The sequence below is a fragment of the Eubalaena glacialis genome, chromosome 6 (assembly GCF_028564815.1).
Source record: "Eubalaena glacialis isolate mEubGla1 chromosome 6, mEubGla1.1.hap2.+ XY, whole genome shotgun sequence".
NCBI lineage: Eukaryota > Metazoa > Chordata > Mammalia > Artiodactyla > Balaenidae > Eubalaena > Eubalaena glacialis.
The window spans coordinates 22,417-34,830 of record NC_083721.1 but is presented as its reverse complement, the minus strand read 5'-3'; the positions used below and the strand labels follow the sequence as shown (position 1 = coordinate 34,830).

Genomic DNA, 12,414 nt, shown 5'->3' with positions numbered 1-12,414 from the left:
TCCCTCGGAGGCCCTCTGTGTATGCCCTGCGATGGGCAACCCACTGTACGTTCCTTAAGGTGAACTACATTTGCAGAGCACTCGAACAGCCTCAGGACCACATTTCTAGCCAGTCCGACGTGCCATGGAAGTCTTCGTCTTGTCCCCCGTCTGAGCTGCCCTGAGAAAGCACTGTGCTTGGAATTCCTCGGGGACCTCGTACCTGAAGTCACTCTGCTCGAGGAGAAAGTCAGCATCCTACCATGCTGTGTCACTAACGGATCATTCAACGAGAACACTTGCCTCAAGGTAAGGCCCTGAATTGCCGTGCGGAAGCATAGGCGTGCAGCAGTTTCCATGAGGCCGCAGCCACTGCTCTGCATTTTTTTAACGGCTGGACACTTTGCAGGACATCTAGGAGCCTCACGTGGGCACCCTATTCCCTGCAAGAACACTCAGTCACCCCAGGCCCCCCTGGGCCTGCTAAGCAACATCCAGGCCCGTAGCCCTTCGGAGCCACTCTGTGTATGCCGAGTGTAGGGCAACACACTGCACTCTTTCTTGGGACAGCTTGATTTCCCCAGCACTCCCGCAGGTTCACGTACATCCTTCTAGTACATCTAACATGCCGTGGAAGTCTGACTCGTTGCCCTAGTCTGAGCTGCACTGAGAAAGACCCTCGGCTTGGCATTCCATCTAGGACCTCCTGCCTGAAGTCACCCTGCCTCCAGGAGAAAGTTGGCTCGCGTTCCAACTGCAACTAAAGCCTAGTTCCTCGTGTAACACTGCAGGAGTTTGAAGAGCCACAGGCCCGGAGGCCTAGCTAGGGCGTTCCTTGGTTGAGGCAGTTCGCTAGATGCAGAGCACCCTGCTTCGAGGAGTTGATTCCGGGAAGGAACCACTGGGTAAAATGTATCTCTTTTGACTTATTAGAAACCACAGGGATGTATGCTGCGTGTGCCCATGGAAATGGGGGCCTGATGGAAGCAGCCTTGCTTTCCCGTTTTGAAAGCTCCATTCATGCTTCCTTGAAGCTACCTGAAATTGAGTGCTGTTGACAGGCCTTTAGCTGCTGTAGGCATGGCTGTGGGAAGAAAATGAGTTTTCTCTAGCTAAACTGGGTGCTTCCATGGCTGGGGTGGAGCTCATCCTGCCATGCTCCAGAGCTAAAGGGAAACTCAACGTGAGTACTGGCCTCGAGGTAAGGCCCTGAGTAGCCGTGCAGAAAGGGAGGCATGCAGCTGTTTCCATGAGGTCTTAGTCGCTGTTGTGCTTTATTTTAAAGGAAGTACCCTTTTCAGGACTCCTAGGCCCCTCGTGTGTGCATCATTTTCCCTCCAAGATCACTGAGTACCTCCAGACCGCTGTGGGCCTGCTGAGCAACATCGAGACCCATAGGTCGGTCCCTCGGAGGCCCTCTGGGTATGCCGAGCAAAGGGCAACATGCTACACTCTTCCTTAAGAGAACTAGATTTCCTCAGCACTCCAACAGCTTTAGGAAAACGTTTCTACCCCGTCTAACACGCCATGGAATTGTGCCTCATTGCCCTATTGTGAGCTGCACTGAAAAAGCACTGTGCTAAGCATTCCTTCTAGGACCTCCTGCCTGAAGTCACCCTGCCTCCAGGAGAACGTCGGCTCGCGTTCCAACTGCAAGGAAAGCACAGTTCTTCGTGTAACACTGCAGGCTTTTGGAGCAAGCACAGGCCCGGAGGCCTAACTCAGGCATTCCTTAGTTGAGGCAGTTCGCTACACACAGAACACCCCGTGTAGAAACGCTGATTCAGGGAAGTGCCCAGTGTGTAGCTCGTGTCTCTTTTCACTTGTTAGAAAGCACGTGTAAGTGTGCTGCGTGTCCGCCGGGAAATGGGTGCCTGACGGCAGAAGCCATTTCATCAGAGGTGTTGGGAGTGTGTAGAGGCGTTATATTCCTGTTGTGTGTCCTGCAGGCATCCCATGAAAGACCAGAATCTAGGTCAACTTGGGCAAGCCACTTAACTGAGCCTCAGCTTTCTTTATTTGTAAGGTGGGCACCACAGCGCTTCCCTCCCGTATTCATGGCGATAACCTGGCAACAAACGTACACCATGTGGCCCCACTTTGAAATCTTTAAAGAGGTCTGCCAATAAAAGTGTCTGTAGGTTGTACCTTCCCTGCAATGACACACCTGGTCCAAGGTGGAGAGGTTTCAGGAGTGAACAGTTTGCCCTTCACATGAATGGACAGAGCTCAGCCAGCGGCACCCCTTCACTGAGACCCTGGCTGCCGAGGTACACACTTTCCATGTATCCAGGCTAGTTTCAGATGGAGACTGAGAGGGAAAATAGGCAGGTGTAAGGATGCAATCCTCAAATCTTTGGTTTCAAATAATCCATCCCAAACTGCTACCCGAGCCCCCCAGTATCAAAAAGGAAACATGTTATAGACCCAGAAAAATGTGTTTCCCAAAAGGCCTAGGTTTGCCCTCATAGTCATCAGTATCTAAAATAGAAGTAGCAGTACACTTAAAATCTTAAACTTCTATGTATTTAGGGACCAAAGGCATTTTCATCAGAAAGAAAAGGGATTTAATAATGAAACCACAGAGAGATAAATTGTTTTCAAGCCCCTGATAAGAGAGGGGAGAAATGTCAACCTCGTGGGAGTTGCAGAATCAGCAGTTAGGATTTTTGGATGCCAACTCTGGTGGAGAAGAGACTCCAGCCTGTACCCTCCCCACCCACCCTCCCCGGTATGCCTGGTTAGGAGGTGAGTCCTGCAGGCACGGTGGCCCCTGGGCTGGCCGGAGCGGCAGGATGAGTGCAGGGGTTCCTGAACAGAACAGTTTACCCTCCCTCCCCAGAGACACCTAGCAATGTCTGGAGGGTGGGCTAGTGGCAGGTGGCCAGGGACGCTGCTAAACACACTACAATGCCCAGGACAAAGCCCACCACAGAGAACGATTCAGCCCAGAATGTCAGCAGTGCTGAGGATGAGAAACCTATGTATGTGGTAATGCTGGCCTCCAGGAGAAGTTCAGGAGACAGCCCAACCCTCTTCCTGCCCACAAGGGGGGGATGGTCCTCTCCTGTAGCTTGCTCCAATTTAAGGACCTTTTGCTGTCCGCTGTTGGTGAGTGACCCGGTGCCCTGGCTTTAGGAGTCGGGGCCTGAGGGCCTCATTAGCTCCCCGAATTCTGTGCACTCAGAGTGCACTTTACCCCCACGCTCCCCGCTGTTGTAGAGCAGGGTCTGAAAAGCCAGAGGGAGTGGCTGCTGGATTTGGCGCTAGCAGGCTTGGTCTTGGCGTCACTGGTAATGTACAGGGTGATATTTGGGGTAGAAAGAGACAAATTAGGCCGATTCGTAGCGAGGTGGTGGCTGCTCTGCGGAACGCCCCTGAGTCGCGAGGTTCTGGGACCGCTGATCAGTAGCAGAGGTGTGATGAGGACACAGCCTCACACCGTGCCCCACGGCCTGGGCCTTTCGGAGTTGGCCTCTTCAGAAGGCTCTCCCAGGCACAGACCACCCCATCCCCGAGCCCCAGCACGCTGGCCCCTCCGCACTGGACATGTAGGGGTAGCGCGGGGTGTGGTGTCCACGCCAGACTGAAGTCCAGGTCGGAGGGGCTCAGCCTGAGGCTGAAAGGAGATGGATGGATCAGTAGGTTGGTGGCGGTGTCTCCTGGGAGGGAATCACAGGGAATTGTTACTTCTCAGTTATCTTCTGCATTTTAAAAACTTCTGCCATGAGTACGCATTTCTGTAACCAAAACCTTATCAGAGTGGAAGCTTAGTGGGGCAGCTTTGCAAAAGGACCCTGCCTGACTCTTGACCTGCCTGTGTGCCTAAATGCGCATGCAGCTGGGGCTTGGTCAGCAGTGGTGACCTCCTGAAGCTATTTACAACCTGTAAGCGGTGTGTGCTCCTCCACAGGATACCTCAGTTCTCTGACTCTCAGGTTCTTCTTCTGTGGAGAAAAAGGGCAGATATGTTCTACAAATGTCCACAGTTCCCCGTGGAGAAGGTACCTCTGGGCATGAACATGTGCTGGAGTGGCATGATGCTGGGGTCTGCCCCTCGCAGCTCAATCTCAAAGACTCCAAGCAGAGCTACCTATTTTATATTTTTCTTCCCTTCTGAAGACATTGGCTGGCACTTGGCCTTGGTCCAGGGTGTACGCCTTCTTCAACCTGTTGACTGCAGAGTCCTCACATTGCTTTGGGCTTGGTCCAAGTCTGTGCTTGAGTGGAGGACGGGGCGTTGAGAGGGTGCACACGCCCCTCCTTCTCAGCCACGCACCTTCTTTTCCTTGCCAAGCTCTCCCTTCTCCTACTGTGACAACGAAGCGGCTGCTTCAACCTCTTCTGTAACCTGGGCTCTCCTATCTGTCTTCAGTTTTTCCCGTGATCATAGCTGGTTAGACACCTGCCGGGGGATGTTTTTCAGACGAACTTGAGTAACTTGCCCTCGTAGATTAGTTAAGAGCCTGTAGGTCTCGAAGGGATTTGTGGAAAAGACCCAGCAGAGTCTCCGAGAACCCGAGGTGGCTGTGGCTGGAGCCAGGTGAGCCACAGGTTAGGGGCGTCTGGCCCTCATCCTGTGTGAGGGTGGATGCGCTACTGCTGTCCTCTGCCTCGGGCCCTCATCTGTGAAATGCGGGAACAGTGAGGACTGCCCTCCCGAGGTCGTCATGAGGCTTAATGTGTGAATGCAGTGACCACTCAGAGCAGCCCTCACAGCAGGGAGCACTGTGTGTGTGTGTGTGGGGGGGGGGGTGTGTGTGTGTGTGGGGGTGTGTGTGTGTGTGTGTGTGTGATTGTAGCCTCCGGGCTTTGCTTTTCTCCACCAGCTCCTTCTTCACGGGGAAGCAAGGAGAGGCATGGGAGGGAGGGAGGGACAAGACTAGAAAAAGGAGGCAGAGGGAGGTCCCTGGGGAAGGGTTTCTGCCACTCATGCATGGGTGGCCTGGGGTCCAAACTTGGGGTTTTATACCAGGGCGTGTGAGCAAGGGGCTGCGGCCAGGGGCAGAGCATTTGCAGACCGCGCGTAGGTCTGGACAGAGCAGGAAGACACCAAGGCTCTGCTTCCTCCCAGCTGTCAAGGCCCAAGGCAACAGGTCACCCCTTCTGAGTCCCTGAGAAATTGGGAGGTGCTAGTGCAAGGGCACAAAGTTTCAGTTATGCCAGATGAACAAGTTCTGGAGTTCTGCTGTATAATACGGTGCCTGTAGTTAACAATACTGTATTGTGTGCTCAGAATTTACTGAGGATGGCTCCTATCTTAAGTGTTCTTACCATCCACACAAAGAATGATGATAATAGGAATAATAATAAATAAAGGAATGAATAGGTCGGGAGGACACCTTTGGAGTGACACATATGTTTACGGTGTAGATTGTGGTGATGGTTTCATGGGTGTAATCTGTCTCCATACTCACAAAGTTGCATGTATTAATCATGTACAGCTTTCTGTATGTCAATGATACCTTCATAAAGTGGTTTAAAAAAATAAAATGGGGGGGAATATAGTCACTCCAAGTACTGAGCACATTGCCTGTCACAGTAAATAAGCAAATAAATGTAATTATGGTTTAAGCTTAGCTCAGGACTGAGAGTGGGTACTTGGCAGGTGGTGTCTGTGGCCAGCTGCTCCGCCCGGGCTCAGCACTGCTTCTGTGAAGCACAAGGGCTGCCCAAACGCAGAGAGCAGCTCCAGGTGCACACTCCTGACAGAGAAGGCGGGCTGGTCGCAGACACCTTGTTTTGGTTACTTGCTATTCCTTCCCCCGCACACCCTTTCATTGTCCTGGTCCTTAACCTTTAACTCCTGTAAGAAGCTGGGTTTGCAGATTTCTGAAGACATTTTGCAGTGTGCAGACCTGTTTCACCTTTGTTCCCCATCCTTGGGTCTGGAGATAAAGGCGAGAAGACAGTACTCTATGAAAGCAACAATCATAAACCTCAGGTATGCTCACCCTCAGGTGCCTCAGACTTCAAAGAAATGGGAAACTAGGCATCTCATTTTATACATGGCCCTCTTTAAGTACACTTGTATGTACATAAAATGAAATTGTACTGAAATAAATCTTATTGGTGAATGTTTGCTTTCCGGAAGACACTTTGGTGTAAAAGTTCCTAAGAAAATTTGTTTTTTTAAAGGACCAAAAATGGGGTGAATGTTTCATGGGTAAAGACCTTTTTCGTAACGAGTGAAGGTGAAGTGAGCAGACTGTGCAGCTCAGATTCCAGCTGCGTCCCCGTCCCTGCCCTCGGGAGTGTGCCGGAAGGACCCCAGAGAGCTGGCCCACTGGGATGAGCTTACAGCCTTGGGGCCCCAAAGTGCAAGGATGGTCAGCATTCCTGGTGCTCTGGGTTCAGCAAGACCTGACTGAGGTGGGTGGGAGGTGAGTGGGAACACAGTTTTGCCCAGAGCTATCTCGTTGGCCTGTGTTAGAGGGGGAACAGAAGGTCAGAGCAGGCCTGGGTGAACCCAAGGTGCTGGCTGAATGTCTTTTTTTTTCTTTTTTTTAATAAAGGGACTCTCTTTTCTGGTTGTTGGCTGAGTATGTAATGTCCACTCTGGGTCATCTAAGGGCCGAGCCCAAGTACTCTGTTCCTGCTGTGACCCGTGCTTCTGCTACCACATACTGCACAAGGTAGGTACCTCAAAGTCCTAGCTGAACAGCTAATAGAGAGACAGGTCTCACCCTTGCTTCTTCACCTGCATCTTACAGAGGTGGAAAGTAGGAACTGCAGCCCAGCAAGCCATGGACCCAGGCAATCCTAAAACTGCAAAGTCACCTGTGTTGATTCCAGCCAGCGTTTAGTAAGTAAATCCGTGACTCTTGTAAGAAGAGATTTCAGAAGATGTGTACCTTCTACAGAATTCACATTTAGTGAGGGGCGTGTGAAAAGATATACACAATTTTAATCTTTTTATTTTACTAATAGCGTATCTTAATGATTGAAAAATAGAAATTCCTGTAAATAAAAAGAAAACCAGAAAGTACTCATACTTTACACACCTAGTGTTCACGATCTAATGGGCCTGCTTCGCCTTGCCCTCTCTCTTCTATCTGAGCCTCCACGATGGACGGGACTCACGTGGTACAAGTCACGCAGGATCAAGCTGGACTGTTGGTTTTCTGCTCCGCCTCTGCTTCCTCTCCGCATCCTGGACTCTAAAGAAGATGAATGAAATGTCTGCTCTGGTTGCTGGCTGTTTCATCTCCAACTTAACCTCAGTCTGTGGTTGTGGAGGGCCTCAGAAGTCAGGAAGGTCCCCCGCCGCCAACCTGGGGAGGGTGGGGCTGGACCCAGGCTCCAGCACAGCCCTGACACGCAGTGTGGTCAGTGGGACATGTTGGCATGTCTGCAAGGCTGTAGCGCTGCCAGCCCCCCTATGCTGCCTTCTTGAGGGCTGGCGGTGCCCTTCAGGACTGGCTGCATCCTTCGTCCCATTTGAGTGGGCAGTAGTAGATAATAAAATCTCAGAATATCCCTTGACCCCTGACCATCCAGGCAGGCATCTGCGGTCCTGCAGCTCAGGCCTGCCTGGGCCCTGTCAAGCCCCTGTGGCCAATCACTGAGCTGACCTTGCTGCTGGGCAATTGAACAGCTACCTGGGCAGCGTAGACGGCCCCTTGGGATGTTTCAGTTCCCTACATCCATGTGATTGAGAAAAGGGCCTCCTCCCTCATAGCCTCTCAGCCTTTCGAGAAGAAATAACCCTCCAGACATTGAGTGTGGCCCTGGCCACAACCAGCATACAGCAGACCGTGGCCCTGCAATCCTTTGGCCTTCGGGTTGTTGCAAACCTTTGACATTCATACTCATTAAAAATCAAAGGAATGGGAGCAAGTGGCTTCCCAACTGGTGTTTTCCCTCTGAGGCTATGTGGTCTCCAGGAGCCATGCGCATCCCGGGCCTAGTCCCTGCGGCCTCCGGAAAGCCAGCCAACTGTGGATTCCACGGTATAGAATAATCCTTGAGACACTGCTCCGTTGAGTAACAGTTTCCTTACCACCTACCATTTGGTTTCTGTTCTCTGTAAAGGAGAGAGCAGAGACTGGAAAATGAGCAAATGTGTTCTGTGGAGATGGGTGATTAATATAGTCAGAGGGCAGGTGTGACTCCTGGGCTCCCACCTACCAGGGACACAAATGAAGTCTGTGTGCCTTTTGAGGTACACTGGCAATCAGGGCCAGCCTCTGATATGAGGCCCCGATGCCCAAAGCAAGAGTCTTGAGTTTCCCACCAACAGCGAAATTGCTATTTTAGCTAGTGGAAGAGCTTCCTGCCATCAAGGGAGGACAGCAAGAGCCCTGGATGGGTGACCACAGTCACTGACCTTAACTGAACCTCTTCGTTTCTGTTAAAATGGACATTGAGTGGGTGTCGCCTGCAGTTTCTGGAAGCCCTGGATGCAGTGAGAGAGAGTGTTCCTGTGAATGGGGCCACCCAAAGGCATTTAGCAGGACAAAGGATTGGAGGGAGACCAGATCACACTGCAAGAGAGTGAGCCACCAGAACTGCCAGGTCGAAATGCACTCTTAAACCTGTCTCTTGCAGTTATTAATTTATTTCTATCGTTTAAAAATAATGTTTTATTTTACTTTAGTAAGTGTGTCCAGTCCATTGGAATCAAAAAAGTCATAGCTGATACATCAGAGCCAATAATCCCTGAGACTCCCTTGGGTGCCCTACTGGATGGGGCATGGCTGGGAGAGATGAAGACACTGAGCAGGGTCCGAACTTAGGGGAACTGCCAGATTGCTGTGTCTCTGTTCCTTCCCTGTCGCAGGAGAGTGAAATCCCGGAACAATGAAAGGAGAAGCAAAACGGGGAAGAGGTCTTTTGGTGGCTTAACTATTCTGTTTGTATTTTCCTTTGTTATGTTCCATTTTGTTAATGTGTGTTTTTACTGGGAAGTTACCCATTTCCTCTAGATTTCTAGTGTGATGCAATAGGTTTCTCAGTCTAGTTTTCAACCGAATTGTCACTTATTAACTGACATCCATATTTCATTTGGGTTTCCTTCATTCTAACTTTTTCTCTTCCAGGATGCCATCCAGTGTATCATGTGACATTTAGTCATCATGTCTGTTTAGGCTCTTTTGGGCTTTCACAGTTTCTCAGACTGTCCTTGTTTCTATGACCTTGACATTGGTGAGGAGTACTGGTCAGATATTTTGTTGACTGTCCCGCATTGGAATTTACCTGGTGTTTTTCTCAGGATTAGGCTTGAGTTATGGGTTTTGAGTAAGCAGATCACAGAGGTAAAGTGCTTTCTCATCACTTTATATCAAGGGAACAGGCTCTCAAGGCAACTTATCACTGTTACTATTAACTCTGGTCACGTGGCTGAGGTAGTTGGTCAGATTTCCCCACAATGAAGTTAAGTTTTTCCCATTTCCGTGCTGTGTGTGTTCTTTAGGAGGAAGCTACTTTGGGAACCAGCACTTATGGAGACAGGAGTCATCTCCACCTCCACAATCTATGGATGGCTGAGTGTCCACATCAATTATTTGGACTTCTGCATAGGAGATTTCTATTCAACCTTATTGATTAAAACAAACAAACAAGCAAACAAACAAAACCCTATGCAGTTACTTATTTTTACTAGCATGGACACCTGTGGACAGTTTTTTTTTGTTTGTTTTTCTTTGTTTTTTTAACTTTTTGTTATAATCCAGCAGTCCAGATTTTGTTGCTAAGTTCATTCCTACTTTGGCTATTGAGAGCTCTTTCCATTGGCTCCTGTTTTCCTTTGACATCATTCCACCGTGTGGATTTTTTTTCTTGATACTTCCTTATTTTCTGATATAAGATTCAAGATTGTCCTGGCTCATATATTTACTGTGTCAGTCCTAGTGTCAGCCATTATTTCAAAGAGCTCTGGTTCTTTTCACTAGAGAATGTTATGAAAAAGTTACATATAGGAGCTAAAAGTGCTCGGCTGATAATGCAAGGAAATATATGCATGTATTCCCACCTTTGTGTATTGTTGGGTCTCAGGGAGGGGTGCTCCACAATGGCATATCAATTATTTTGAATTACAGTTCCTTAATAAATGGCTGATGCAAGAGGGACACTCTGACTATCTATCTCCTTGAAAGCAGGAAATAAGTCTCTCATGTGAAAGGTGCAGAAGCCTATATGAACAACACTTGGTACTTCTTTAATTTACTACCCCAAGCCCAAACTCTGTTTAGATTCTTCACTAATTGAGTATCCCAAACCTAAGTTTCTTTGGCCTGTAAATTCCTCATAACTTTATTCTATGATGAAATTAAGCCTCACTTTCTGTTATAGTTGGGGAGGGATCTGTAAAGCACCTTGGTTTTTAAAGCAAAGGTTTGTTACTGGAAGAAAGTGTCCCCCCAAAATAGTCTGATGCTCAAGATGTCTGTGTTCCCTTCATGTGATAGTTCAGGGCAGGTGGGTGTCGGGGCCCAGGCTCTGTCCTCCTTGTTTCTCTTCCCTGCTTTCAGGTGGAGGGCTCCAACCAGCAGGGGATGGGGTGACCACATGGCACCATGCCCTCCATCCTAGGACACAGGCTAGCCAAGGCCCTCACCACCTCCACCACTTCCATTTGGAGCTGCAATGGGTGGGAAAGCTGGGAGGTGCAGGGTGGCTGTGAACAGGAAAAAGGGACATGGGTTCTGGTGGACAGCTGGGCGGCTCTGCTGTGGCAGGGTCACTCGGAAGCTAGCACACAGTCTCTGGGTCCTGTGAAACATGATTAGACATCAGCATGCAGTCTTTGATGCTTTGTGGTTCTGGAAATCCTATAGGAGGTGGTTCAGAGCAGATTAAGGTAATGCTGTCAGTGGAGGTGGTGAAGCCAAAGGTCTGCCCTTGAGACTGAAGGTGCTAATGTGGGTGTATATACAGGACAAAACCATCTCGTGTGAATGTAGATCAGGCTCGTTTAAGATCAGTGCAGTCGTGGGGCTTCCGTGGTGGTGTAGTGGTTGATAATCTGCCTGTTGATGCAGGGGACACGGGTTCGAGACCTGGTCCGGGAAAATCCCACATGCCGCAGAGCAGCTATGCCCGTGTGCCACAACTACTGAGCCCCCACGCCTAGAGCCCGTGCTCCGCAACAAGAGAAGCCACCGCAATGAGAAGCCCGTGCACCGCAGTGAAGAGAAGCCCCCCTCACCGCAACTAGAGAAATCCCGTGTGCAGCAATGAAGACCTAACGAAGCCAAAAATAAATAAATTAAATAAATAAAGATTTAAAAAATCTTTAAAAAAGGAAAAAAAAATCAGTGCAGTCGTGTTATGCCTAAAATCTCATATTTTGTGCCTTTCCTCGGGCACACCTTCCTCAGTTCCTGAGGCTAATGTCACTCACATACAGGGGAATGGAGAGTGGGCTATCTAGTGTGAGACCTTCTTTACCCTGTGTGTGAGTCTGCTCAGGGCTGCCATAACAAACACCACAGACCGGGGAGCTTGAACAACAGACCTACCTCCTAGTCCTGGATGCTGTCTGAGATCAAGGTGTCTGCAGGCTGGTTTTTCCTTGAGGCTTCTCTCCTTGGTGTGTAGACAGCCATGTTCTCTTCACATGATCTTCTGTGTGCTAATCTCTTGTGGTAGGACATCAGTCTTGTTGGATTAGGATCCACCCTAGTGACCTCATTTTACCTTGATCACCTCTTTAAAAACCCCATCTCCAAATACTGCCACATCCTGCGGTCCTGGGGGTTAGGGATTCAGCATGTGAATTTGGGGGGGACACAACTGAGCCCACAGCATCCTGATTAGGAACTAACGTGCCTGGGTCCTTCCTTCCCTCAAGTCCCGTGGGGAACATGCGATAGCTCAGGGAGAGGCCACTTGTGCAGAATCTGTGTCCCAGTTGGGGAACCCTTCTCTGCTCTCTTTGATCAGGCAGCAGCAGTGGCAGCCCCATCCTGAGGTGAGCAGTTCTGGGGTTTGGTGCCATCTCGCCTGGCCTGCTGAGGTGCTCAGTATCAGGGAACCCAAGAGGCACTAGCCTAGTAGGGATGCCGGGGACTCTCAGGGCCTTGGCAGATGTCTCTCCCAGCAGATACTCTAGCGAAAGTGGGGAAACATTTGGGGATTACATGTGGGAGAGAGTCACAGTCTCGTTTATGCTTTAGAAAGACCACGTTGGGGTGGGATGTGAGACACGCTGTGGGGGCAGGGAGTTTTGTCAGGGCCTGATGGAGGAACCAGGCACTAGATCGGGCTTGGGCCAGGGCTGTGGGTGTAGAGGGGAATTAGTGTGAATTTGGAGGAGGGGGTCGCAGGGTATGAGATCAGCTGGTGCACAATTCTCTGGTTGGTTGATGGTGAGGTAACAGGGTGGTGAACAGTATCAATCCTTAGGTACCAGTAGGTCTGGGGGCTCTTGATCATCAACTACAGTAGTTAATGTCTTCCATCTGGTAGAAGTCTGTAAAACAACTGAGGAAG

At 49.9% G+C, this 12,414-nt stretch overlaps 1 long non-coding RNA gene across 3 annotated transcripts; it reads left to right on the top strand.

Annotated features, from left to right (window-relative positions):
- Positions 1–385: 385 nt before the first annotated feature.
- On the top strand, positions 386–11,170 carry LOC133093790 (uncharacterized). 3 transcript variants are annotated; one of them, XR_009701307.1, is made up of 6 exons: positions 386–891; positions 5,793–5,923; positions 6,118–6,351; positions 6,495–6,614; positions 6,693–6,784; positions 10,962–11,170. It is a non-coding gene; the product is annotated as an uncharacterized LOC133093790 (long non-coding RNA). The 3 variants fall into 3 exon arrangements; XR_009701306.1 differs by lacking the exon at positions 386–891 and having other exon boundaries at positions 4,871–5,923; XR_009701305.1 differs by lacking the exons at positions 386–891; positions 6,693–6,784 and having other exon boundaries at positions 4,871–5,923.
- The last annotated feature ends 1,244 nt before the right edge of the window (positions 11,171–12,414 follow it).